This window comes from Trichosurus vulpecula, chromosome 3, assembly GCF_011100635.1.
Source record: "Trichosurus vulpecula isolate mTriVul1 chromosome 3, mTriVul1.pri, whole genome shotgun sequence".
NCBI lineage: Eukaryota > Metazoa > Chordata > Mammalia > Diprotodontia > Phalangeridae > Trichosurus > Trichosurus vulpecula.
The window spans coordinates 232,436,146-232,461,972 of NC_050575.1; the positions used below are offsets into that span (position 1 = coordinate 232,436,146).

At 39.5% G+C, this 25,827-nt stretch overlaps 1 protein-coding gene and 1 pseudogene across 6 annotated transcripts in view; one reads left to right on the top strand and one right to left on the bottom strand.

Moving 5' to 3' along the window:
• Positions 1-25,827, bottom strand: part of ASAP2 (ArfGAP with SH3 domain, ankyrin repeat and PH domain 2) — a 256,386-nt gene that overhangs the window by 201,730 nt on the left and 28,829 nt on the right. The window lies entirely within an intron of this gene.
• The window catches only part of LOC118841244, a 59,234-nt pseudogene that overhangs the window by 5,644 nt on the left and 27,763 nt on the right, over positions 1-25,827 (top strand).

Below are 25,827 nucleotides of genomic sequence, written 5' to 3' on the forward strand. Positions count from 1 at the left end.
GGAGTCAGGAGGACCTGAGTTCAAATCTGGCCTCAGATACTTGACACATGTACTAGCTGTGTGACCTTGGGCAAGTCACTTAACCCCAATTGTCCTGCCAAAAAAAAGCAAAAAAAATAAAAGGAATAATGTAAAATCAATTCCTTTGGACTCAATTATTAGCTTCTTTAGTTATAATTCCCCCTCTTTAAGGCCCAAGTCTCAAAACTCTAAACTCTAAATACAATTATCATTTCTACAGAGTGATTTCTCTGCCCATCCAGTCCCAGTAACTTTTTCCTAGTAGCTATATGACCAATTTTACATATTTTGGGACCCTCAATTCTCTCCTTCATTTGCTTACAACATTTCCCAGAGGGATGATATTCTTTAGTTTACTAGATTAACTTCAATATCAATTGTATCAGTAGGTCTTGAGAACATTGTAGGATATAAACAAAACTGACTAAAGGAATTCCCTGAACTGCTAAAATTTGAGGAGAAAAATCTATATGGCAAGGAAAATATAAACAATTCTGGCACACAATCCCAATTTCTAAAGCTTCCTCACAACACATTTTAGTTTCAATTTTTGACCTGGCTACTGCTAATAAGCTCTCCTCTATGGCTGTCCAAAAGTACCTACCTTTCAGATATAGTGCAGCACCTTAAATTATTCTTCCAAACTAACAAAATGGGATCTCAGAAAAGAAGAAAAGTGCTCTAGGAGTCCAGAGGAGGGAGGGAATGTAATTCTGCCTGATTGGTAGGATCCACCATTCATTCAAATATGGAATACCATCGATTAATCTATTAGTATTTTATTAAGTGGCTACTACATGTAAGGCAATGAGATACTAAGACAAAAAAGAAAGTCCCTGCCCTCAAAGAGCTTACATTCTATGAGGTAAGACTATAGGTATACATACACACACACACACACACAGAATATTATTCTAGATATGTCAAGCACATGGATAGCATTGGAATTCCTGTTTGATAGACAAGGGCAATCTGAGGCAAACAGAGAATAAAAGTACAAGACTGTGTGTAACCTATGTAACTGTATGTAATACAAAAATAGCCTCAAAGGTCACTGAAGTGCATATATGCTATATAAAGAGCTATAGCTCTTTGCCCCAAGTCCCCCAAACAATGATGCCTTTGTCCTAGTAGTTCCTCCATCAATGCATCCTTGATCCTAAACTTCTTTTTTATGTACACAATTAGCACGGTTTCCTTTCCTATGAATTAAAGGACATAGGTTTGTAACAACTATTAGTTGCTGGGCCTTCCATTTTTTAACTTATATTCAGTTCTGAATGTTTGTTGTTATTGTTCAGTCATTTGAGTCATATCTGACTTTTCATGACCCTATTTTGGGGTTTTCTTGGCAAAGATACCACAGTGGTTTGCCATTTCCTTCTCCAGATCATTTTACAGATGAGGAAACTGAGGTAAATAGTGTTAAGTGACTTGCCCAGGGTCACACAGCTAGTAAGTATCTGAGGCTGGGTTTGAACTCAGGTCTTCCTGACTCCAGGCCCAGCACTCTATCCACTGCACCACTTGTCTAGATGCTTAGGGTTGCTAAAGTCTGACCTCTACAAGAAGCAGATCTCTACATAAATCCTGAGAAAAAAACAGTAAGGATGGAAATGATATTTTGTGGCACCATGTTATAAAGGAACTAACACTGAATTCTGAGACCAAAGCACCTAGGTTTGAAAACCAAGAAAAACCTATGGAAAAATTTATTCTGAACCTATGATTTAAACAGGAAGGAACAGATTTCAGGAGTGTAAATAAACAACGAAAACCTTTGAGAGAACTGAATCAGTGACAAATAAGAAGGCCAGGAACAGTCTACCATGTACCCTAGACTGGGGCAGAGCAGATTTCAAAGGATTCAGAGAAAGGATAAGTAAGAATCCATGGATAACTATATGGGAAGTCAACTGAGGAGGAATGGGAAACTCAAAAAAAAATTATGATACAAAAGAAGAATGGGAATTGCCTAAAGAGACTCATATGGATACACAGGGAACCCATCAACCAATCTGAATTTCTATAAGGCAGGTAAAGCAGTAGCACAGTCTTAGAAAGATAGGGTTTGGAGTGCTAAAGCTCAGAATGAGTTGAAGCTAGAAAGGAAACCTGAGTATGACAAAAAGAGGGTTTTAAAAGCTATGCTGGTGAAAGAGGCTCAAAGAAAGGGTGGGACTACTGCTTTGAGGTAGATGGGACAGTGATAAAAGGTAACAAAAATAGAACAGGACTACCTAACCCTTATTTTGCTTCTGTTTTCTTCCCAATGAGAATGATCTTTGGACTAGAAAGGTCAGAACAAAAAATCAATAATGGGGAGTCAATGCCCAAGATAAGTTGGGAAATTGTGAGACAAGACCAAATTGTTCTTGATGAGGGTAAATCACCAGGCCAAGATAATATCTACTACTTGGGGCTGACAGACTGGAAAATGGCAAGTGACCCAATTTTTAAAGAAAATGGAATATGCAAACTATAATTCAGTAAATTTGACTTCAATTCCTGGGAAAAGTCTGTAACATGTTAAAAAAAAAAAGGTGATTGCAAAATACCAGCATGACTTTATCAAGAACAAGTAAAGCCAGAATAGCCTTATGCTTTTATTAGTAAGGTCAACTAGAAGGTCAAGGAAATGCTAGATATTGTGTATGTCTAATGCTAGAATTAGATACAGCAAATCAGTTGATGGAGTCTCTCATGCTATTGCTGCAGAAAATAGAGGAATATGTAGGGTAAATAATAATACATTTGTTTGGATTCAGAACTAGCTGAATGATTGGATCCAAACAGCAGTCATAAATGATCCAGTGTCAACATCCCAAGAGAGTCTGCAGTGGAGTGCTCCTGGGATCTATGCTTGGCCATGTGTTATTTCACATTGTTATCGCTGACTCAGATAAGGGGAAAGAAAGCATGCTTATCAAATCAGTCTATGACACAAAGTTTAGAGGGAGAGCTAAGAGACACTGCATATAACACATTCAAGATTTGAAAACATCTTGATTAGCTGAAATACTAAGCCAAATGTCATAAGATAAAATTCAACTGGGACAAATGCAATGTCTCATAGTAAGGCTCAAAAAATTAAATTCACAAGTACAAAATGGGGAGGAATAATTAGACAGCAGTTTGTCTGAAAAAGAGCTGGAAGGGGTTCATGAACTGTAAGCTCAATCAGTCAACAGTGCGATATGTCAGCTGAGACAGCGAATTAAGATGCATGATATCTAGGACTACGGAGAGGATAGTACTACTGGAGTCTGCCTCTTTCAAGCCATATCTGATATATTTATTGTGTTCTGAGGAAGGACACTGATAATAAAGAGAGCATTCAAGAGAGTAACCAGCATTATGCAAGTCCTCTGCTTCATGCCATGTGAAATTAAAGGAACTATGGATGTTTTCACCAGAGGAAAATTCAGTAGGGTTCAGGATAGCTGCCTCCATGTTTTTGAAAGACTGTCATCTAAATGAGAATTTGATAACTTCTGCTTGCCCTCAGGGAGGAGGCTAGGTGGCTCAATGGATAGAGTGTTGGGCCTGGAGTCAGGAAGACCTCAGTTCAAATCCCACCTCAGACATTTATTAGTTATGTTACCCTGGAAAAGTTACTTAAACTCTACTGGAGAAGGAAATGGCAAACCACTCCAGGATCTTTGCCAAGAAAAGTAGTATCCATGGGGTCACAAAGAAGCAGATAAGACTGAACAACAAGAATCTTGGCCCCAGAGGGCAGAACCACAGGCAAGAGCAGAAATTGTGAAGAGGAAGATTTAGGCTTGATGTAAGGGAAAAAAAATCTTAATAATTAAAGCTATCCAAAAGTGGAATGGGCTATCTCTAAAGACAGTGGGTTCCCACTGCTAACCACTCATCAGAAATGCTGTAAAGAGAATTCTTTTTCAGGCAGGGATTGTACATGTAGATTGTATAAGGTCTCTTCCAACTCAGATTCTATAATTCTGTGATACCTATGTCACTTAAATACTTCTGATCCTGCTTCCTCATATAGATGATCCCTCAGGTCCCTTTCTAGCTTCACATTGCACATCTTCATCAAAGAAGAGTTTCTGGAGAGAAGTTTGGAGACAATGTTTTCAGGAAAGAGAAGAATATGAATGAGCTGAATTCCAAGAAAAGGAGGAGAATGTGCAAGACAGGAGAGGAGAGATTCTTCAAATTTAAAAGCTAAAGGAAAATCACAAATTACCCCATTCAAGTGACTCTCTAAGGCAAAAAGAATTGGGAGCAGCCAGAAAGGCACAAGGTAATATATTCCATGTGAACAACATCTTTATTTAGCAGGCAAATTGCTAAACTGATATACCAAGTGTGGATGACCATCTGAGACTCCCCAGGCATCTGCTCATTCAGAACCATTCCTAGATGACTGTCCACTTTGGCAAGGGGCAAATAAGTTTCCCTAATTGAGGGAGCAAAGAGTTCACTCTCATCAAGCTTTCCAGATGCTCCTCTCTTTGCCTACCAACATCACTTGTCCTCTGTGCCATGGAAACTAATGAATAGACTGATGTCAGGCAGGAAGACCCTTGAACAAAATTCACTAGATGATTTATCAGCACCAGCTGACACAGAGGCTTCCACCCCACTGTGCACAATCCATTAACTTCCTGGTGACACACCTCTACTTCACACTGAGGAGCTATTATGAGTTGCTCCATTAGGATGTGGAGATAAGGACTAAGAGTACTAAAGATAGACAGAGGGTAAAAGCTACTGTGTTCAAAGGACAAGGAGTTTGGAAAACTTCCCCAACTTTATTGTCTCACTGAGATGCTGAGTGGGACCTTTTACAGGCCTACTTTTTATTCTGGGTCTAGGATGAATAATTACACACAGCTCTGCATCACTTTAAAGCAACAGATGGATTTTTCCTTACAGTTAACTTCAGTCTCTAAAACCTGTAATTCACTGATTGTGGTCACTGAAAAGTTATTCACAAACAGAATTTGGGTAAATTAATCTTATTTTGAATGCAAAAAGGTCTCAGTATTTAAAAGGATCCCTGAGTTAGCTCTTTTGGCCAAATTAATCACTCAGCAAACATTCATTCATTCATTTATTTATTTTTTTGAGGAGTTTTTAAAAATTTATTTATTTAACATATTTAGTTTTCAGCATTGATTTTCACAAGAGTTTGAATTACAAATTTTCTCCCCATTTCTACCCTCCCCCCCACTCCAAGATGACATATTCTGGTTGCTCTGTTCCCCATTCAGCCCTCCCTTCTGTCACCCCACTCCCCTCCCATCCCCTTTTCCCTTCCTTTCTTTTAGGGCAAGATAAATTTCTACGCCCCACTGCCTGTGTATCTTATTTTCTAGTTGCATGCAAAAACTTTTTTTTTTTTTGTTTTTGAACATCTGTTTTTAAAACTTTGAGTTCCAAATTCTCTCCCCTCTTCCCTTCCCACCCACCCTCCCTAAGAAGTCAAGTAATTCAACATAGGCCACATGTGTATCATTATGTATAACCCTTCCACAATACTCATGTTGTGAAAGACTAACTATATTTTGCTCCTTCCCAACCCATCTCCCTTTATTGAATTTTCTCCCTTGACCCTGTCCCCTTTCCAAAGTCTTTGTTTTTGATTACCTCCACCCCCATCTGCCCTCCCCTCCATCATCCCCCCTTTTTTATCTTCTTCCCTCTTCTTTCCTGTGGGGTAAGATACCCAACTGAGTATGTATGGTATTCCCTCCTCAGGCCAAATTTGATGAGAGCAAGATTCACTCATTCCCCCCCCCCTCACCTGCACTCTCCCCTCCTCCCACAGAACTGCTTCCTCTTGCTACCTTTATGCAAGATAATCCACACCACTCTATCTCTCCCTATCTCCCTCTCTCAATATATTCCTCTCTCATCCCTTAATTTGATTTTATTTCTTTTAGATATCTTCCCTTCATCTTCAACTCACCCTGTGTCCTCTCTCTCTCTCGCTCTCTCTCTCTCTCTGTCTCTCTCTCTCTATATATATATACATACATATATACATACATGCACATTCACTTATATATATATAAACATATATATATATATATATATGCATATTCCTTTCAGCTACTATGATATTGAAGTCTCATGAATCATACACATCATCTTTCTATGTAGGAATGTAAACAAAACAGTTCAACTTTAGTAAGTCCCTTATGATTTCTCTTTCTTGTTCACCTTTTCATGCTTCTCTTGATTCTTGTGTTTGAAAGTCAAATTTTCTATTCAGCTCTGGTCTTTTCACTGAGAAAGCTTGAAAGTCCTCTGTTTTACTGAAAATCCATATTTTGCCTTGGAGCATGATACTCAGTTTTGCTGGGTAGGTGATTCTAGGTTTTAATCCTAGCTCCATTGACCTCTGGAATATCGTATTCCAAGCCCTTCGATCTCTTAATGTAGAAGCTGCCAGATCTTGGGGTATTCTGACTGTGTTTTCACAATACTCAAATTGTTTCTTTCTGGCTACTTGCAGTATTTTCTCCTTCATCTGGGAGCTCTGGAATTTGGTGACAATATTCCTAGGAGATTTCTTTTTGGGATCTATTTGAGGAGGCAATCAGTGGATTCTTTCAATTTCTATTTTGCCCTGTGGCTCTAGAATATTAGGGCAGTTCTCCTTGATAATTTCTTGAAAGATGATATCTAGGCTCTTTTTTTGATCATGGCTTTCAGGTAGTCCAATAATTTTTAAATTATCTCTCCTGGATCTATTTTCCAGGTCAGTGGTTTTTCCAAGGATATATTTCACATTGTCTTCCATTTTTTCATTCCTTTTGTTTTGTTTTATAATACCTTGATTTCTCATACAGTCACTAGCTTCCACTTGCTCCAATCTCATTTTTAAGGTAGTATTTTCTTCAGTGGTCTGTTGGACCTCCTCTTCCATTTGGCTAATTCTGCCTTTCAAGGCATTCTTCTCCTCATTGGCTTTTTGGAGCTCTTTTGACATTTGAGTTAGTCTATTTTTAAGGTGTTGTTTTCTTCAGTGTATTTTTCAGTATTTTTTTGGGTCTCCTTTAGCAAGTCATTGACTTGTTTTTCATGGTTTTCTCTCATCCTTCTAATTTCTCTTCCCAATTTTTCGTCTACTTCTCTAACTTGCTTTTCCAAATCCTTTTTGAGCTCTTCCATGGCCTGGGACCAGTTCATGTTTTTCTTGGAGGCGTTTGTTGTAGGCTCTTTGACTTTGTTGACTTCTTTAGGCTGTATGTTTTGGTCTTCTTTGTCACCAAAGAAAGAATCCAAAGTCTGAGACTGAATCTGGGTATGTTTTCGCTGCCTGGCCATATTCCCAATCAACTAAGTTGACCCTTGAGTTTTTCAGCGGGGTATGACTGCTTGTAGACTAAAGAGTTCTATGTTCCACGTTTGGGGGGGATGTGCCAGCTCTGCCACACCAGCACTCCTCCTTCCCCAAGAACCCCCAACCTGGACTGGGCTTAGATCTTCAGCAGGCTGAGCACTCCTGCTCTGATCCGCCACTTAATTCCTCCCACCAGGTGGGCCTGGGGCCGGAAGCAACATCAGCTGTAGCTGCCCCACGTCTGCTGCGGGGGTGGGGGGTGGTGGTGGTGGTGGCCGAACAGCAAACTCCTTCCACTCCCACAGCTTTTCCCACTAACCTTCTCTGCTGTCTTTGGTGTTTGTGGGTTGAGAAGTCTGGTAACTGCCGCAGCTCACTGATTCAGGGCGCTAGGGCCCCCTCCACCCGGCTCCTGGTCTGGTTGGTCCGAGCCGCTCATGCTGGGCTCTGCTCAGCTCTGCTCCCAGCTCCCAGCTCCATGCAGGATAGACCTCACCCAGAGACCATCCAGGCTGTCCTGGGCTGGAGCCCTGCTTCCCTCTGCTGTTTTGTGGGTTCTGCAGTTCTAGAATTGGTTCAGAGCCATTTTTTATAGGTTTTTGGAGGGACTCGGCAGGGAGCTCATGCTAGTCCCTGCTTTCCAGCTGCCATCTTGGCTCCGCCCCCCAAAATCCCCCTCAGTGAACATTTATTAAGCGCGAACTATGGGTCAGGCATGCACAAGGACACAGGCTGGAGACAGAAATATGAAAAACAGTGGTATTCCTAGAGTGTTTATATTTTAATATAATATTTTATAACAATAATTTAATATAAGTGGAGACACATACATAAGTATATACAGAAGAAATAGAAAGAGAATAAAGACAAATATATAAGTACAAAGCAGTTAACTACAGGATAGTATTCAAAGAATAAAAATTACCTTTTAACTTGAATCAACCTCTCAATGGAAAGGCAATGTGGAATACTATAAGGAACACTGGAGGACCAAAGTTTATATCTATACATCTGTGTGACCCAGTGACACAGAAAATAATTTACTCTGAGTTTCAGTTTCCTGTGGCATCAAACTCATATAAAAGGCAACTAAATAAAGATCCTTGCTGGCTGTATATTGATGCAGAAAGCCACATATTAGTATTATCTATATTCTATTGCATTTTTATCTGCTTTGTTAAATATTTCCCACTTACTATTTTAGTCTGGTTCAGACTGCACTCGGGATGCCTGTTTGACACTACAGTCCTGAACTATAAAACAAAGGCATTGGTTCTATTAGATGACCTCTATGGTTCCTTCCAGCTCTAAATCCTATAAATCTATTCATTTTGTCAGTTTCATGTTGAATTTAATTCATGAGTCAAATATCAATATAAGCATATGGGTATAACTCCTCACAGAATGTTCACAAAACTCGGTTATGTAAAGTTGTTAAACTCACTCTGACAAAATGACAAAAAGTATGACGAAAGGTTTTTTTTTTGGGGGGGGGGAAGCATTTGTTTTTGCAATTCAGTGAGTATGTTATGATTTGCATGAAATTTACATTTTTAAAGAAGAGAGGGCTCCATATACATATACATGAACATTAGTTACAATTCTTAACCAATTAAGCACTATCGTTGCAACCTAAAAGTAAAACTCAGGCTAAGGGAATCAAAGATTACAAAATTACCCAAGTTTCTCCATGTTGCTACCCTTGTAAAGAACATTGCAACAGTATTTAATCATTAACTTATAAAACTGGTACAAAACTGGGTCTTTAAGTTCTCAAGTTTTCAACTTACGAAGAAAACCAAATATCTTTATTGTTAATCTTATTGATCTACATTTTAATACGTTATTAATATATTTTAAAGCCTCACAACATTGAAACAATTTTAATCATAATAATAGCTGACATTTATACAGGGTGTTCCAAAAAGCAAAATGTAGTTTTAGGCTATTAAGCTGCATTGGGCCTGTGTGTGAATTCATCAGGGAGGTAATCTGCCTAATGTCATCTAGACTGTAAACAGCGGTGACATTTGAAACCAGGTCCTTTAATTCTAAAGTCAGTGTTCTTGCCATTATATCATAATACTAACAGTCTGAATAGATAATGCAAGTGCTTTGTGTAGTCATCAAAATCATCACAATTTGCTTTCTCTATACCTTGCCTTGTAAATCCTAAGTGGTGAGAGACTTGTCTATCAAAAGGAAAGAAAAAAAGTTGGTAAGAAAAAAAAGAGAGGTTGATGCAAGAAAACAAAAACTCAGAAACCAAAAATTCTCCTGTCTCTGGGACATGCGCTGGGCCCCATATTAATGGCTTCAGAGGATCACAGATTTAGAGCTGGAAATGACCTTAGAGGCCATCAAATACAACCTTATTTTAAAGATGAGGAAATTGAGGTCCACACAGTTAAAACAACTTGCCCAAAGGTCACACTGTTAATAAGTGTCTGAAGCAGAATTTGAATTCAAGTCTCGATGGCTCTGATGGCATCACTCTCTCCACTCTCATTTAGCTAGCCTTTATGTTTGCAGATCTAGTTTTTTTCTATAGGAGGCTATCACCCAATACATTTTCACCAGGAAGAGTGAGCTTTCAGAGAAAGAAACCTGTGACAACCATCTGAGGCTCATCTGAGGATTATCAAGAGAGGGATCACATCTGGTTGGCAAGGATTTACAATCAATGATGATCAAGCTAGTCAGAGCCCTCATAAATGCTGTGCTTGGAATCTGATTTTTGAAATTCGTCAGTGGTTTAAAGTTGGAGTGATCTTAGCCTGAAGTCCTCTCTCCTGTATCTGAACTCCCACAGCATATAACATAGCTCCATAAGGTCATTAAGAAGATTCAATGGGATAACATAAATAAAACAAGCACTTAGTGCCCACTGCTATGGTTAACCTGTTTACTACCAGGAAGGCAAGACTTTTAAAAACACAGCCCCAAGGATAACTGGATTTGCCATTTATAAATAGGGCTGGAGCTGCAGCTACACCCAGCCTAACCCCCCTGGCTCTGTCACCTGATATATAAGGGGCTGGGGCCTCTAAGGAGGGGACTGAAGTGGTCCCCTATGATTCAGATGACACCACTGCCCTGGGCACCCTGGAGTTTGACCTTCTCTCTGACCAGGCAACCTGCATTCTCCATTGTAGGATCCTCAGGGCTAAGGGCCTCAAAGGCCACAGACATCAATGAACTGGCTGATCCCTACATCAAATTACACCCCCTACCAGGAGCCTACAAGGACAACAAGCTGAAGACCAAGACTCAGAGGGACATACTGAACCCTGTGTGGAATGAAGACTTAATGTATTAGGGGATTACCGATGAGGACATCACCCAAAAGGTGCTCAGGATCTGTTTGTGATGAGGACAAGCTAAGCCACAATGAGTTCACTGGGGAGACCACTTTAATGTCTCAAACCTCCCTAGAAGCACTTCAATATCTGTCTGGAGTGACAGGTCTTGTTGGCATCACCTTCTTCTATGACATATACTCCTGAGAGGTACTTCTTGTTACGTGAAAGAGTTGGAGCAAGCAGAGCAGGGCCAGCGCCTGCTGGAAGAATGGGTAAAATCTGGCTCAGGCTCACCTATAGCTTTCAGCATCAGGGGCTACTTGTGGGTACTGTCTTATGTGCCTCTCCTGAAGCCAGCAGTCAGTGGTTACTCAGACCCCTACATGAAGGCATACCTGAGGCCAGATGTTGAGAAGAAATCAAAACATCAGAAAAGAAGAAAACTCTCAATCCTGAGTTTAATGAGGAATTCCTCTAAGGTGGAGCTCCTGGCTCTGACCACGAAGACATCAGAGGTAACCTTCTGGGACTATGACACTGGCAAATCTAATGACTTCATTTGTAGGGTGTCCTTGGCTCCCAGTTCACGAGGAGAGGCCCTGAAGCACTGGGAGGGACAGTCTTCGACAATCAGATGTGACCCTGGAAGGCTGTCATACCCTGACCAGTGAATTGCGCCCTGCTGCCACCTCCTTCTCCACTGAAAAGCCCACAAAGATCCCAGACACCCAGCCCCATGGACACAGGCTACTTCCTAACAGAGGAAGCAAGAGAACGTGGGAAACCAGGGGCTCCAGTTGGGTGGCTTCCCCTCTTCACTTGGGTGAGAAGGAGTCCAAGCTCTCCAGGCTCAGGAAAGGGCAGAAAAGTCCATCTCTTTCAGCCCAGTTAAGAGAAGAGAACTTGGTACCCAGACTGCTTTCCAGAAAGAGGCCCTTAAGAACCTTAGCAAAAGTGGGAGGAAAGAGGGGGCAAGGAAGGAATCACAGGGCCATATGATTGTTACTCAACTTCACATGAGCATGTTGCATATTTACATGGGGATGGTAGTGGGGAGAAGCTTCTCCCTCTTCCCCCCAACACTTCTTGTCTTATTTTGTGATTCACTTTGTTACTGTGGGGATGTCTTTAAAAATACATATTTTTAAAAACATGTCTGTCATGAACTCCCAAAACACCTCCTTTGCTTCATGTAAAGTCCTCCTCCAGAGTGCAGACTTTTCACTTTACTCCCACCTAAAGGAAATCCTTTGGACTTACATCCAAAAAGAATCTTCCCTTCTCAATATGTCAATTCTCAGGACAAAGTATTAAAATATGTACTTTGATCACATAACAGTATATATGCCCAGGCTGGCACTGTACACCCAAGGGTTCAATACCTACCACTGCTTCACTAGACCTTCATTAAGAAAGTCTGTCAAAGAACTGCTAGGCCAATGCAGAGTTAATGTTTTATGTGCACAATGGTTCCCATGGCAACCATAAATTCTGCTACCTTGATATATCAATAAAATATCTTCCAGAGTTCCAAGACTTACATAACAAAAGATACATGTAGAATGGAGAAAGATGAATGTTGAGCCTATCTATGGACATGCTGAGCTAATAATATTTGGGCTTTAAAATGTGGGGAATTTTTGTTTTGCTTTTTACATACTCTTACATATGGGTGTGTCTAACATTGTGAAAATTCTGTGAGATCACACCATGAAAATGTGATCTATGAGGAAGTTTTCTAGTTTCCCCCATTCTTTCACATTAGTTCAATTCCTCCCCCCAAAATTACTCCAGTAGATGGATCTCCCTCTCTGCCTGAACCCTTGGGTTCATTCTCATTTCTTTCCCAGCACAGTGATCAAAAAACATGATTGTAATGAAAAATAGAAACATCAAAAAACCTTGCAGAGTGTCTAAGATGGCCACAGATCAAGCCCTTCCATAGACTAGGGGCTTTCTTGAAGGTAGCACTATATCCTGCTCATAGTAAATGCTGTTTGCTCAATGAATGAGCAGCCAGTCAGTAGACCTAAATGTCATATTTACCATGGATATAAATTACAAGGGAGAGGCAGCATGGCATAGAAGATAGAAATCTGGCCTCTGAGTCAGGAAGAGCTGGGCTCAAGTTTCACTTCTGATACATACTGTCCAAATGACCAAATGTGGACAAGTTATTTAACCTCTCAGTGGCCTAGGCAACTCTCTAAAACTGTCAGTTACTGAATAATGACCAAACTGTATTGATAGAAGTAGTTTCCTAGGTGAGTAGTTCCTGATCACCATTAAGTCACAGGCCAGACCCCTCACCCACCAAATTTTCTTTAAACTGCAATCGATAATTCCCAAAGAATTCAGTTAGATGGTAGCATAAGAGTGCTCAACTCAGCAAGACCTGAATTCAAATCCTGCCTCAGACACTTACTAGCTATATAACCCTGAGCAAGCAGTCATTTTACCTCTGTGTTTGTTTCCTCATCTGTCAAATAAGGAGCTGGGACTTAATGAACTCCACAGTCTTTTCCAACTCTAAATCTATGATCCTATGGGTCTAGAGTTGATTGTACATGAACAACACGATTTTATTACTGATATCCTAGGGTAGAAAGCTTTGGTTTTTACTCACAAAATGGTAACTAAAACATTGTGACAAACAGAACTTATTCCCTCAACGTACATATGCAGTTGTGACGAACACATTTCAATCAAGATATAATGGCAGATACCCAACCATAATGGAGTGGCTTAGTAAATAGCATGGAATTTTAAAAGCCATTAAAACTGGCATGCATGTAGAATATTTTGCTACATAGAAATATGTATACTATGTGAAAAATAAGGTCCAAAAATGGCTTATATGCATTGATAACGGCACTATATATCTATTGCGTATACATAAGTATGCATATATGTATTTGTGAGAAGAGGGATAGACAGCTATCATACAGTGAGGAGAGAGCTGGCCTTGGAGCTACAAAAACTTGAGTTCAAATTCCATCTCTGACAGAGACTGAGACAGACTCTGACAGACTCTGGCAGTGTGAATCTTGACAAATAACCTTGTAATGCTCTAGGAAACTCTAAGCCTATAACTTCAAAAAACACAGATCTGACATGCATGGTAGAGAGAGTTTCATATTCCAATGAAATTACAGTTCCAGTCCTTATCTGCTTCCCCAATATAAAGGGATATAAACAGAATTTACCACAAACAAAAAGAAGCTGCTAGACAAAGAGGCTTAAGTTCACAAGAGTTTGGTTAAAAAAAATCTACTGAAGCTAGAAATGGTCATGGGGAAACGTTCTAAGATAATCAAAGGGATGGTACAGTTTACATATAAAAGAAAACCAAAAAAATTAGAACCTTTCATTATGGCTCTATGATAGCCAAGGATATGGATTAAACTCAAATGTTTTTGTCATCAAATCCAGAAAAACTTGCAGGGATACCCTCCTAAGTATAGTTATGGAATTGTAGATCAGGAAAGCAAGTTGGTCATTGACTCACTTTACTAATGAAGACACTAAGACCTAAGAAGTTGAAGTATGAAATTAAAGCGGGCTGTTTCATTAGAAAGATTGTGAATTCCTGTCACTGGAAGTGCTCAACCAGAAACTGGATATCCAATTGTCTGGAATGCTTAATGTCCTCTTCATGATCCAATGGAAAGAAAATATTGTTAATTTAGATTTATGTTGAATAAAGGTTATTTACAGGTAAATTTTTTAAAAAAGTAATTTAAGTTCAGAACTATAGTATTACTAAGGGAGGCAGTATGTTTTAAGAATGAGTTTGTTGTTGTTGTTTTTGAGTTGTGTCCAACTCTTCATGACCCCATTTGGAATTTTCTTGGCAAAAATAATGGAGTGGTTTGCCACTTCCTTCTCCAGCTCATCTTACAGTTGAGGAACTGAGGCAAACAGGGTTAAGTGACTTGCTCAGGGTCTGACAGATAATAAGTGTCTGAGGGCAGATTTGAACTCAGAAAGATGAGTCTCCTAGCACTTTATCTACTGCACCACCTAGCTGCTCCCAAGAATAAGTTTATTAGTTTTTTATATATGCTTTTAAGCGTAAGGTATCAAAAAGCATACACCCCTAAAGTGGATTTCACATTGCACTATTAAGACCACAATGGGCACAGTAAAACGATACAACCAAAGATATGCCTCCAAGAGGAGCAGCACTTTAAATCCAAAGCTTCTAAATTCTCAACTGACAGTATGTATCAGAGGGCCCTGAAAGGATGAACCCCTTTGTTTTTATGGCACAGATATTTCAGAAGCTTCAGTTTGCTAAGATTTCTAAATTCAAATCATCCAGAAAGAATCAGAAAATAGATTGTATGTGGCAAACAGAAACAGTGGCCCTACCAACTGAGACCCTTGCTAGCTTGACACAAGAGGTCCCACTAAAGGAAGTGGGGCTCCCCATACAATGTCATCCTGCCCTTGATTCATACTGTTTATTCTTTCTTTACTTCCACCACATTCCAACCTTTGTAGCTCAGCCGAGATCTGCCTATCATTTAAACACAGATAAGAAACTTCACCATCTTTTCAAAACAATAACCTCCTTCACAGGCTCATAGCCATAAAAACTAAACCCTTCATTATGGAGATGAAGAACTAAAGCCCAACCAAAGAGATCAAATGACTGGTCCAAGAGCAGAGGTAAGATATGAACCCATGTCTTACAACTCCAAATCTAGTGCTCAACTGTACCATTTACACATCTCTTTACACACCTCCTTCCAAAATCTAATTCAAGTTCTTTAGTTTGAACCAGTAAAGCTACTCTTTTGATTTCAAATTCACACTAAACAGTCAATTGTATTTCTACTTTTACTCTTCTGAGGTTAGCTTTCCTCCTCTCAAGGCAATGCCTCTTAAGCCACCAAACCTCTCATTTATACTCTCTTGATATAGAAACAGCTTTGTGGTGACTACCTTTTTTTTTTTTCAATTGCACAGACACAAATTCTGCCTCATCTATTTTGCTTTCATTCCACTCATTCATCAATGTCTACAACTCTAATTTGTGACTATTCAGTCAGGTCAACAAACATTTATTAAGTGCTTATCATGAGCTGTGCTGAGCACTGGTGATACAAAAAAAAAGCAAAATAAGTCCCTGTTTTTTGTTTTATAAGTCTTTTTGTTTACTTTACAGTTTCCTCACCTGTAAAATTGGCATTATAATAATACCTATTTTACAGGGTGGTTGTGAGGATCAAATGGGATCATATCAGGGAAATGCTTGGCACAGTGCCTGGCACATAGTAGGTACTTAATAAATGTTTGTTTTCTTTCCCTTTCCTCCCTGCTCTCAAAGAGTTCATAGTCCAATGGGTGAGACAACATGCAAAGAGCTAGATACATACAAGATACAGAAAAAAAATAAACTGGAGCCAATCTTAAAGGTATGAGCATCATGCAGAAGGTAGGATTTTAGCAGGGACCTGAAGAAAGCCAGGGAATTCAGGAAGAAGGGATGAGGAAGGAAAGAATACCAAGCATGGGGGACACTGGATGAAAACAATCAGGGTCAGGGGATGAGCACTGTGTTCAAGGAAGGGCAAGGCCATGGTCAGGAGATCGAAGAGTACATGGATGGGAGTAGAGTCCAAGAAGAGTAGAAAGGTAGGAAGGTGCCAGGTTGCAAAGGGCTTTAAAAGCCAAAGAGAGGATATTATATTTGATCCTGGGGATCAATAACATCAATAACAGGGAATTGACTTTATAAGAGGGTGGCATGGTCAGACGTGCACTTTAGGAAGACCAATTAGACAGCTGAGTGTGAACGGAAGGCTAGATTGGAATGGGGTGAGCTGAGGCAGGAAGACCAAACAGAAGGCTATTGAAACAGTCCAGGAGGGCCAAAGCAACTTACAGGGTCACAATTTAAAGACATCTTGCCTCTGTTTTTCAGAGTAGTGTTTGAGTGTGGTCTGCAATAAGAATTTAAATGATAGCACAGGGTTGAATATTGAATATAAAAACAAAACAAAACTCCAGGACAAGTGCCAACATCCAATACAACAGATTGCACTGAGTCCTCCAGAAGTGATGATATAACTTTCCCTGTTGTTATAAATAACTTTCTGAATAAGACTGGGTACATAGGGGACTCAGGCACATACCCCATCACTGTAGCCCTAAAGGAGATGCAGAGGACACTGGCCTGCCTAGTTCAAAAGGTCAAAATAATTTTATCAAATTCACAAAACTAGAGCTTACTGCTTACTTGATTTATGCCATCAAGTCACTCATGTACAAGCTCACATAGAAACCCTACAGAGAAACAAGGGTAAACCATGTCCTTAACATCTAAAGTTAAAATGTTTATTCCATGGGTGATAAGGGTGAAGGTAAGGAGTTTGGGATTTTCTCCAGAGAAGCAGGAAGCACAAATGTCTGCCTCAGGTACCATACATCGTGAAGAGTAAGTGCTACATCAGCCTCAACATGTCTCTTTAACTAGTCCCAAAGACAACAATCAGTCCCCGTGTCAGGAAAGAATCCACTGAGAGGAAGAGGTGGGGAAAAAATACAGAACAAAGAGACACATGTGAACAGAATTAAACATTAACTAAGCATAATAATAACGGGCATTTGTAGAGCACTTGAAGGTTTGCTGAGTACTTCATGTACATTATCTCATTTGAGCCTCGGATAAAAGTAAGCTGGGATTTACAGAAAACAGTGCCCAGAATCACCCAGTTAATGAATTGACAGAGGCAACATTTGAACTCAGATCTTCCTGATTCTAAGTCTAGCACTATCATCTATGCCATAAAATTTCTTTAGTCTATAAACCTGGTGATACCACTGCTGTCTTGCCCACATTTGGGTGGCTGCATAATGACCAGAGTGCTGGACTTGCAGCTCGAAAGACCCGGGCTCAAACTGTGCCTCCGATACCTACTGCTAAGTCATTCAGCATTTCAGAGCATCAGTTTTCTTATCTGTAAATTACAGATACCACCTGTAGCACACACTTCCCAGCATTTGTTGTGACGCTCCAATGTGAAATGTACTCTGCAAACCAGAAGTCATAGAAATAAAGGACTCTACAAGCTGTAAAGTATACAAAGGTCTTCAGTAAAGGCCTCTTATGAAGAGGACTCCTCTTGACCTCTATATTTTATCTAAGTTTCTAAAATGATACTTAATATGTACATAGAAATAAATACCAACAAAAGCATACAGCAAATTAAAGTCAGGAGTAATATGACAGGTGATTAACCATACTTCTATCCTGTCACTATCTGACAGATACCGCAAAGTTCCAACGTAACCCCTACCTGTACACACACACACACACACACATATCAACTGACCAAAAGCCACTTGCCCTAATTAACTTTGTACCTCACTTGAGTAATAATTAGTTCAATCATACAGCTTCAAAATCATTATCTCTGAGTTATTCCAAGGTCTTAGACCTTGGGTTTCTCAAACTAAAAGCATTTATAAGCAACGATTAGTGAAGTTGGCCATCCCTAATGAGTAGTAACTTGGAAAAATAAAAGTAATTCTTGGAGGCAAGCAAGCACAAGTGTAGAATAATAATAAAAAAGGTAGTTCAGAATAGCTTTAATTTTGTTATCCTTCCCTTCAAAGGGAATCACAACCTCAACACCTACACCACACCTCTTGAAATTACAATTCTGCAAGCTAACATAATTATTAAGCATTTACACAGCACTTCATATTTTTATAATCCTCTACAACCATTAATTAGTCATTTAAAACAGCCACCCTTAAGTATTAAGTCTTTTTTTCATAGCTAGTGAAACAAAGCTTTAGTTAGCCAACAAATAGCAAGAATCAGGGTTCCAGGCAGCAGATCTGTCCCCCATCACTGATTCACAAACCCTGAGGAGCAACAACTGTTTCTGCCCACCATACTGAGTAGGCAAAACACCACCTTTCCTCTCCCACCAATCCTATGGGGCCAGAAGACTGACTATATAAAACAAGGCTTAGATAAAAGCTTCTAAATAGGGCAACTCAGATACAATGAAGCAAAGCTGTCAAGTCCCCCTTACCTCTTGGCAAAGATATTGAAACTATTTGCCATTTCTTTCTCCAGCTCATTCTGTAAAGGAGGAAACTGAGGCAAACAGGATTAAGTGACTTGCCCAGGGTCACACAACCAGTAAGAATCTGAGGCCAGATTTGACCTTAGGAGATGAGTCTTCCTGACTCCAGACCCAGCACTCCATCCACTGTGCCACCTAACTGTCCTTCCCCCTTGTCTAGACTGGTATAAAAAGGACAAGCCAAGGAGGAAAGAGTGACTAATAGCTACAAAGAACAAATACATGACCTTTCAGTGATCTCTCCTCCAGGAAATCACTGAGGATTGGCTATTGCTATAGAATAAAATTAGACTGCTCCCTCCATATACAGAGCATTCACAGAGCACTCCCAGGTTACACAGAGCCCTGTCATGTACAGACTGTAGATTAGCTGGTTAAGAGATTGCCATTTCTTTATATTTGTTCTCATCAGGTCCTTGGTAAATCCTTTCTGATTGAAAGGGTTTTATGATTTGAAAATGCAGATCCTGAAAACAGAAAAAGTCTTCCCTTTCTTTCCCTCTACTTTCCTGCCCAGCTAGTGCCCAGCTGTGCTTCTCCAAGTCGCTCAGGACAAAGGTGACAAATTTTAGACTATTCCTCCTTAGCAGAAACCAGGACATACACGCTAATAGTAGTTTTCTGCTCCCCATGTATGTCCACTGTGCCAGCAGAGGCCTATCAAGCGAAAGTTTTTTGTGAGCATCTGACCTCTTTGCTGCATTTGACATCGCTGATCTCCTTTATATATTCTTTCATTTCTAGATTTTCATGATACTGCTTTCTCTTAGTTCCTCCTACATGACTCATCCCTTCTCAGTTTCCTTTCTCCTTCTTTATTCATACCCACCAATCATGAATATCCCCCAAAACTCTAGAGTGGACTGGAAACCATGAGCCTGGTTGGGCAGGAGGATGCCAGTGTCCTCAACAGTAATAGGGAAGTTCAGAAGAGGAGGTGGGTTTGGAGGGAAAAGATAATTAATTCTGTTTTGAACATACTGAGTTTGAGATACCTATTGGAAAATGTTCATTACACAGTTGGTGATGTATAGGACTGAAGAGCAAAAGAGAAACTAAAGCTGAATATGTTGATCTAGAAATTATCTGCAGAGATGATAATTGCGACCACAGTAGCTGATGGTAACACCCAAGTGAGACAGCACAGAGAAAAAAAAAGAGGGATGAAGACAGCCTTGAAGGATACCCACATTAAGTGGGTATAACAAGGCTGAAGATCCAGCAAAGGAAACTGAAGAACAGTCAGACAGATAGGAAGAGAACCATGAAGAGCAGTATGAAAAACCAAGACGGGACAGAATATCCAGGAGCTGGTGGCCAATGGTGTCAAATGCTTTAGAGAGGCAGGAAGGACCCCTCTTCATGCATTCTTTGATCAAAAAGCATCAAAGCAATAACTGACAGTTTTAACTGTAGCACCCCAAACTGAGATCATAACAATTAACTCACACTGCAACAAAAATAAAGCCAGGACCTCTTTTTGTTGTCTGAAAAAAAATAGTGAAAACATTCAAAACCAATACCTTCCACACCTGATAGAAATATAATCATAGATTTAGAGCTGAAAGGAAACTTAAAACCAAACCTCTCATTTTATAGATGAAGGAACTGAGGCCCCACAAAGGTGAAGTGATTTGTTCACAGTAGTAATGGGAGAGCTGGGAATCTGGTCCAGGTCCTCTGGCTCTGAGTCCAGTGCCTTTCTAGGACACCACACTGTTTCAGATAACCAAGGGTCTGCTAACAGTCGCCATCTATCCAAAATCCTATGCAATTCAAGGAGTTGGTCAAAGTCTACATTACACCACTGAGCATATCCAGAAGACCCAGGAACAAGTCATCAACCCAAGCTCATGCCTAAGAAACTCAAGGCAAAAATGGGAACTGTTGCACCAGATGCCCAATTTTCAGCTTCTTCTCCTTTTCCCAACCCCTTGTACCTCAGATATGTTTTTTTTATTTTGGAAATTTATTTTTAGTTTACAACATTCAGTTGCACAAGTTTTTGGGTTCCAGATTTTCTCCCCCTCCCTCTCCTCCCCCCTTCCTCCCCAGATGGCATATAATCCAATGTAAGTTCTACATATACCTTCACATTAAACGTATTTACACAATAGTCAAGTTGTAAAGAAGAATTATAACCAATGGAATGAATCATGAGAAAGAAGAAACAAAACCAAAAAATAAAAAAAGAGAGAGCAAATAGTTGGCCTCAATCTGCATTCATACTCCATGATTCTTTCTCTGGATGTGCATAGCTTTTTCCATCATGAGTCTTTTGGAGCTGTCTTTGAACCTTCTATTGATGGGAGGAGTCAAATCTATCAAAGTTGGTCCTCACAGATACCATGTATCTGTAATCGTGCATAATGATCTCCTGGTTCTGCTCCCCTCACTCAGCATCAGTTCATATAGGTCTTTCCAGGTTAAAATGAAGTCCGTATGTTCCCCATTTCTTATAATAAAACAGTATTCCATTACATTCATATACCACAATTTGTTTAGCCATTCCCCAATCGATGGGCATTCCCTTGATTCCCAGTTCTTTGCTACCACAAAAAGAGCTGCTATAAATATTTTTGTACATATGGGTCCCTTTCCCCCTTGTGTGATCTCTTTGGGATACAGCCTTAGAAGTGGTATTGCTGGGTCAAAGACAGGGTCACAGTTTTATAGCCCTTTGGGCATAGTTCCAGATTGCTCTCCAGAATGGCTGGATCAGTTCACAACTCCCTCAGATATGTTTTTATTTGGCTCCTGCTGTTTACAGCCCCACCTATAATGCTGTCCACTCTATTTAGCCAAATACTATCCAACCTTCAAGAACCAGTTTAATTTCCTCCTCCAAGAGGCTATCTTTTGATTACTACAGGTAAATTAGGTGGCATAATGCTTACAGCAACACACTTGGGAGTCAGGAAGACCTGAGTCTAAATCTTACCTCAGGCATTTAATAGCTTTTGTTGTTCATCTTTCATTCTAGAGAGGACCTTGGGCAAGTCACTTAACCTGCCTGAGCCTCAGTTTCCTCAATTATAAAAAAAAGGAAAATAATGGGCTTTACCTCCTAAGGTTATTATAAGGATCAAATGAGGTTATAAAGTGTTTTGCAAACCTTAAAGGGGTACACAACTGTCCCCAAAATCTCAGTACCCTATTGAGCTATTAAAGATTAAAAGCTCACTAAATGTTTTTGTGTTTTTAAATGCCGTATGTTAGTTATTATTATTATTATAATTCTCATTTTACTTGTCCAGTAAAGTTCAGCCTTTCATCATTCTAATTGTTTTCTTTCTCTTTAAATTTCCTCTAGTACTTGCTTCTGGATTTCCCCTCCACATTTTTCCCATTTCACTTTGAATTAAAGAGAGAGAAAGAGAGACAGAGACAGAGAGATAGAGAGAGAGAGATTCCTGCCTTGCCAGAAAAAGTATTCTCAATTGCTGAGTGAGTGCAAACTCCTATGGTCTGCAACATCTAATAGTGGCCTTAGATCACTTAAGCCATGTTTTATTTTACACATCCTCACTGGCCATTCACCCTTCCCTAGTCATCATTCCCCCAAAAAGAATATAATTTCCTTGAGGGCAGGGCATCTTTTTCCTTTTTGTGTGTGTACCCTTAGTGCTCAGCTCTGTACCTAATAAATGCTTCCATTCGTTAGAGTGAAAACTCTTTGAGTTCAAGGGGTATTGTTCTTAACCTCTGTATCCCTGGTGCCCAGGACAGGGCTTTGTACATTGTAGAAATTTAAATAAATTATCTGTTGAACTGAATTGAATTAGTTGGGTCTCCACAACTACAATATGAGTTCTCTAAGGAGCAGTGTGGCATAACAGGAAGGAGCACTGCATTTTTAATAAGAAGACTTAGGTTTAAGTACTGACTGACACCACCTAGGTGGCCACAGGCAAGTCACAATTTTCTAAACCTCAATTTCCTCAGTTGTAAAATGAGGACAATAAAAAGCTACACTTCCTATCTCCTTGGGTTAAGGTGAGGCAAACACTTTGCAGAACTTTAAGTGCCATGTAAACATGAGCTGCTGTTGGGGGCCCAGACTATATCTTCTGTATCGCCTACAATGTCTCTCTAGCACATCGTAGGGCTAAAAAATTAATACAAATCTGATATGACAACCAAAAAAAGCAAATGAGATCTTATGCCACAGTCATGGAAGCATCATACAGGGTCCAGAGCAAGTAACGTGATAGTCCTGCTGTCCTATCTATTACTGTGGGGTGGAGAGTCACTGGAGGTGACATGGAGGTAGCATGGTGGAGAGTCCCCTCCAATGGAGGGGAGATGGAAATCTAACTTTAGAAAGACTCTCATGCCTCAGATAAAGCTGAAGACCAGAGGGCCTCCAAAGTCCCTTCCAACTTCTGAGATTTCCTGCCTCTGTTCCCTTTAGTTACTACTTCCTTTCTCAAGAGAAAGGTAGATCAATATTCTTTTTGTATCTCCAGAGCTTAGCACAGTACCTGGCACACAGCAGGAATATAATAAATGCTTATTGATGAATGACTGACTAACAGAGCTTTGAACCTAGGGTTAACACTTGTAGTGATTCTGATGTTAGGAGACAGCTAATCTTCGATGTTCTGATTTCTGGCTTTTGAGGACCAATGAAGCTATATACTGGATTCAGACATTTTAAAACTTTGTTGATAAACCTCAAGTCCTCCTCCCATTGCAAGTAGACGATGAAATGAGGCTCTATCAGAGGAACACAAGCTCCAGTAAGTCTTACCAGGTTAGAGAGGCTTCCAGTACAAGGATTTATGGACTGTGCCTCTGTTACCTGAGGACCAGTCAGGCTAAGTACAAAAAGCAACACAAACTAGTTAGTTACAGAGCGATTTGTTTTTCTGCCAGAGCAACATTCAAAGAAGGCAATCTACCAAATCAGTGGGGTTGGGGGTGAGAGGGGTCACAGGATATCACAGGAGCTTGAAATAATGAATTGATTTTTAAAAAGTAGTTATTAGCTATGAAGGACTTTGGAAATTCAATTAGTTTGCATGAATCTTACTATCTTATCAATTCAAGTTTTTACCTGAGTTGTGTGTTTCTGTATATACTTTCACACCTAGGATTCCTGTATTAAGAGTATTATATTGGTACAAACACACCACTCCCCAAGATGCTCTAAAAGGTAAATAGTGAAGTACTATTAAAAGGTATGTCATTGACCAAAATGTTCAAAGAGAAAGGTCAAAGAAAAATTATCTTTTAAACCAATGGAATATGTATCTACATATATGTATCTTATCAGTATCCAAAATCAAAATACTTACACAGCCCAATTTTTCTCTAGTTATCTCAATTTGAAAAAAAAGACTTTTGAAATGAGACCAAACACAAATAATTGGAGACCCAAAGGAATTGCAAGGAAGTTAAGAGAAACTGAGAAAATATATTCCTCCTCTTCATTGCATACCTGAAGGCTACGGCTATAGAATACTGCAGATTGCTATCAGATGTGGTGGATGGGTCAAACAATAGGTTTTGCTGAACTCTCTATATATACTGATAGATCTTGCTTTATGTAAATTTGCATTACACAAATTTGACTTTATGTAAAGAATTCTGAAAGAAATCCACATTCCAAAAACAAACAAACAAACAAAACCCAAACAAACCCTAAGTTAACTTAACTGTATAGTAGTGTGCTTTCTCTCTGCTTTGCTCCTCAGCTCGGCTCCACTCGCTTGAGTGCCTGCCCTTGCTCTGGTACCTAAGAGTCTCCCTGGACCCTGTAGATCCTTGAACCCTGTGCCAGCTTCCTTCCTCCCTCCCTCCCTTCCCCACAACCATGGACAAATCCACATTAAATAAAAAGTGCTTTATATAGAGGTCTGTAGAACTGTCTACTTATCTAAAGTGAGAACGGTCTGTATGTGTATACATACACATATATATCTAATCTTTATTTAAGGAAAGGCTCATTGAATGGGAGGGAGGGAATATATTCAGAAATGAATGTCATGCAAAAACAAAACAAAAAATAAAAATGAAAGTTATGAGACCAGAAAATATTCTTGATCAAAGGTCACAGAACAGAGCAGGAAGGGACCTCAGAGGCCATCTTTGCTAACCCCCTCCTTTTACCATTAAAGTTAATGAGGCCTGGGAAGGTCATGTGACTTAAGAGGTAGGCTCTGAATCCAGGATGGCTGGCCCTAGAACCAGAGCTCTTTGCTCTGTACTAGGCTGCCTCCTATTGAAGTTGAGGTACAAATATTATTAGGGTAAATGCTACAGAGTTTCAGCACAAAGGGAAGATATAAAGTCCCTCAATAGAGGAATACTTGGTTCCAAAGATCAACAGACCAATATTAATGACTTCTCCCCAAGATAGATATTCTAGAGCAAAGGGGTCAAACACACAGCCTGCAGCCTGTTGGACGTGGCCCACAACATGGCACCAGAACCAGATTAAAATGCATGTATTGGTGTTTTAATTAAAATATATATACATATATATTATATATATAAATGCATGTCATTTTCTAAGTCAATATGTTGCCTAAGGGATTCTTACGTGTGGTTTTGTGGTTTCCATTTTTGTTTGAGTTTGCTACCATCACTCTAGAGATTAGTTTTAATCGTACTAGCATAAATATGCCTTTAAAATCTTAAGAATTCATTTTAAAAAATCTCTATTAGGTTCACCTTGTGTTTCATTCATGTAATAATTAGACTTATAACTGTATTATTTAGGATTTGAACTATGATCTTGATGTACTAATCTGGTTATTTTGGATAGACTGTACATTTTCTGGGAACAGCTAATACCACTAGTATTAATAGTAACAAACGATGACAACTCTTATTATATAACCTGCCAAAATGTCTAAATTGTCCACATCTCTCCAGTCTTTTTCAGAGATGGCAACACCCTTCAGAGTGACAGAAATATTTACAATGTTAAAATGAGCTTTTTCTAGAGCTTCTATTTTTGAAGACTGCATAAAAAAATCTTTACACATGTAGATTTTGTGCACATGTATATATAAAGTATAAATATGGAAAATTAATCAACATGTGTTTTTTAAGTAACTACTAT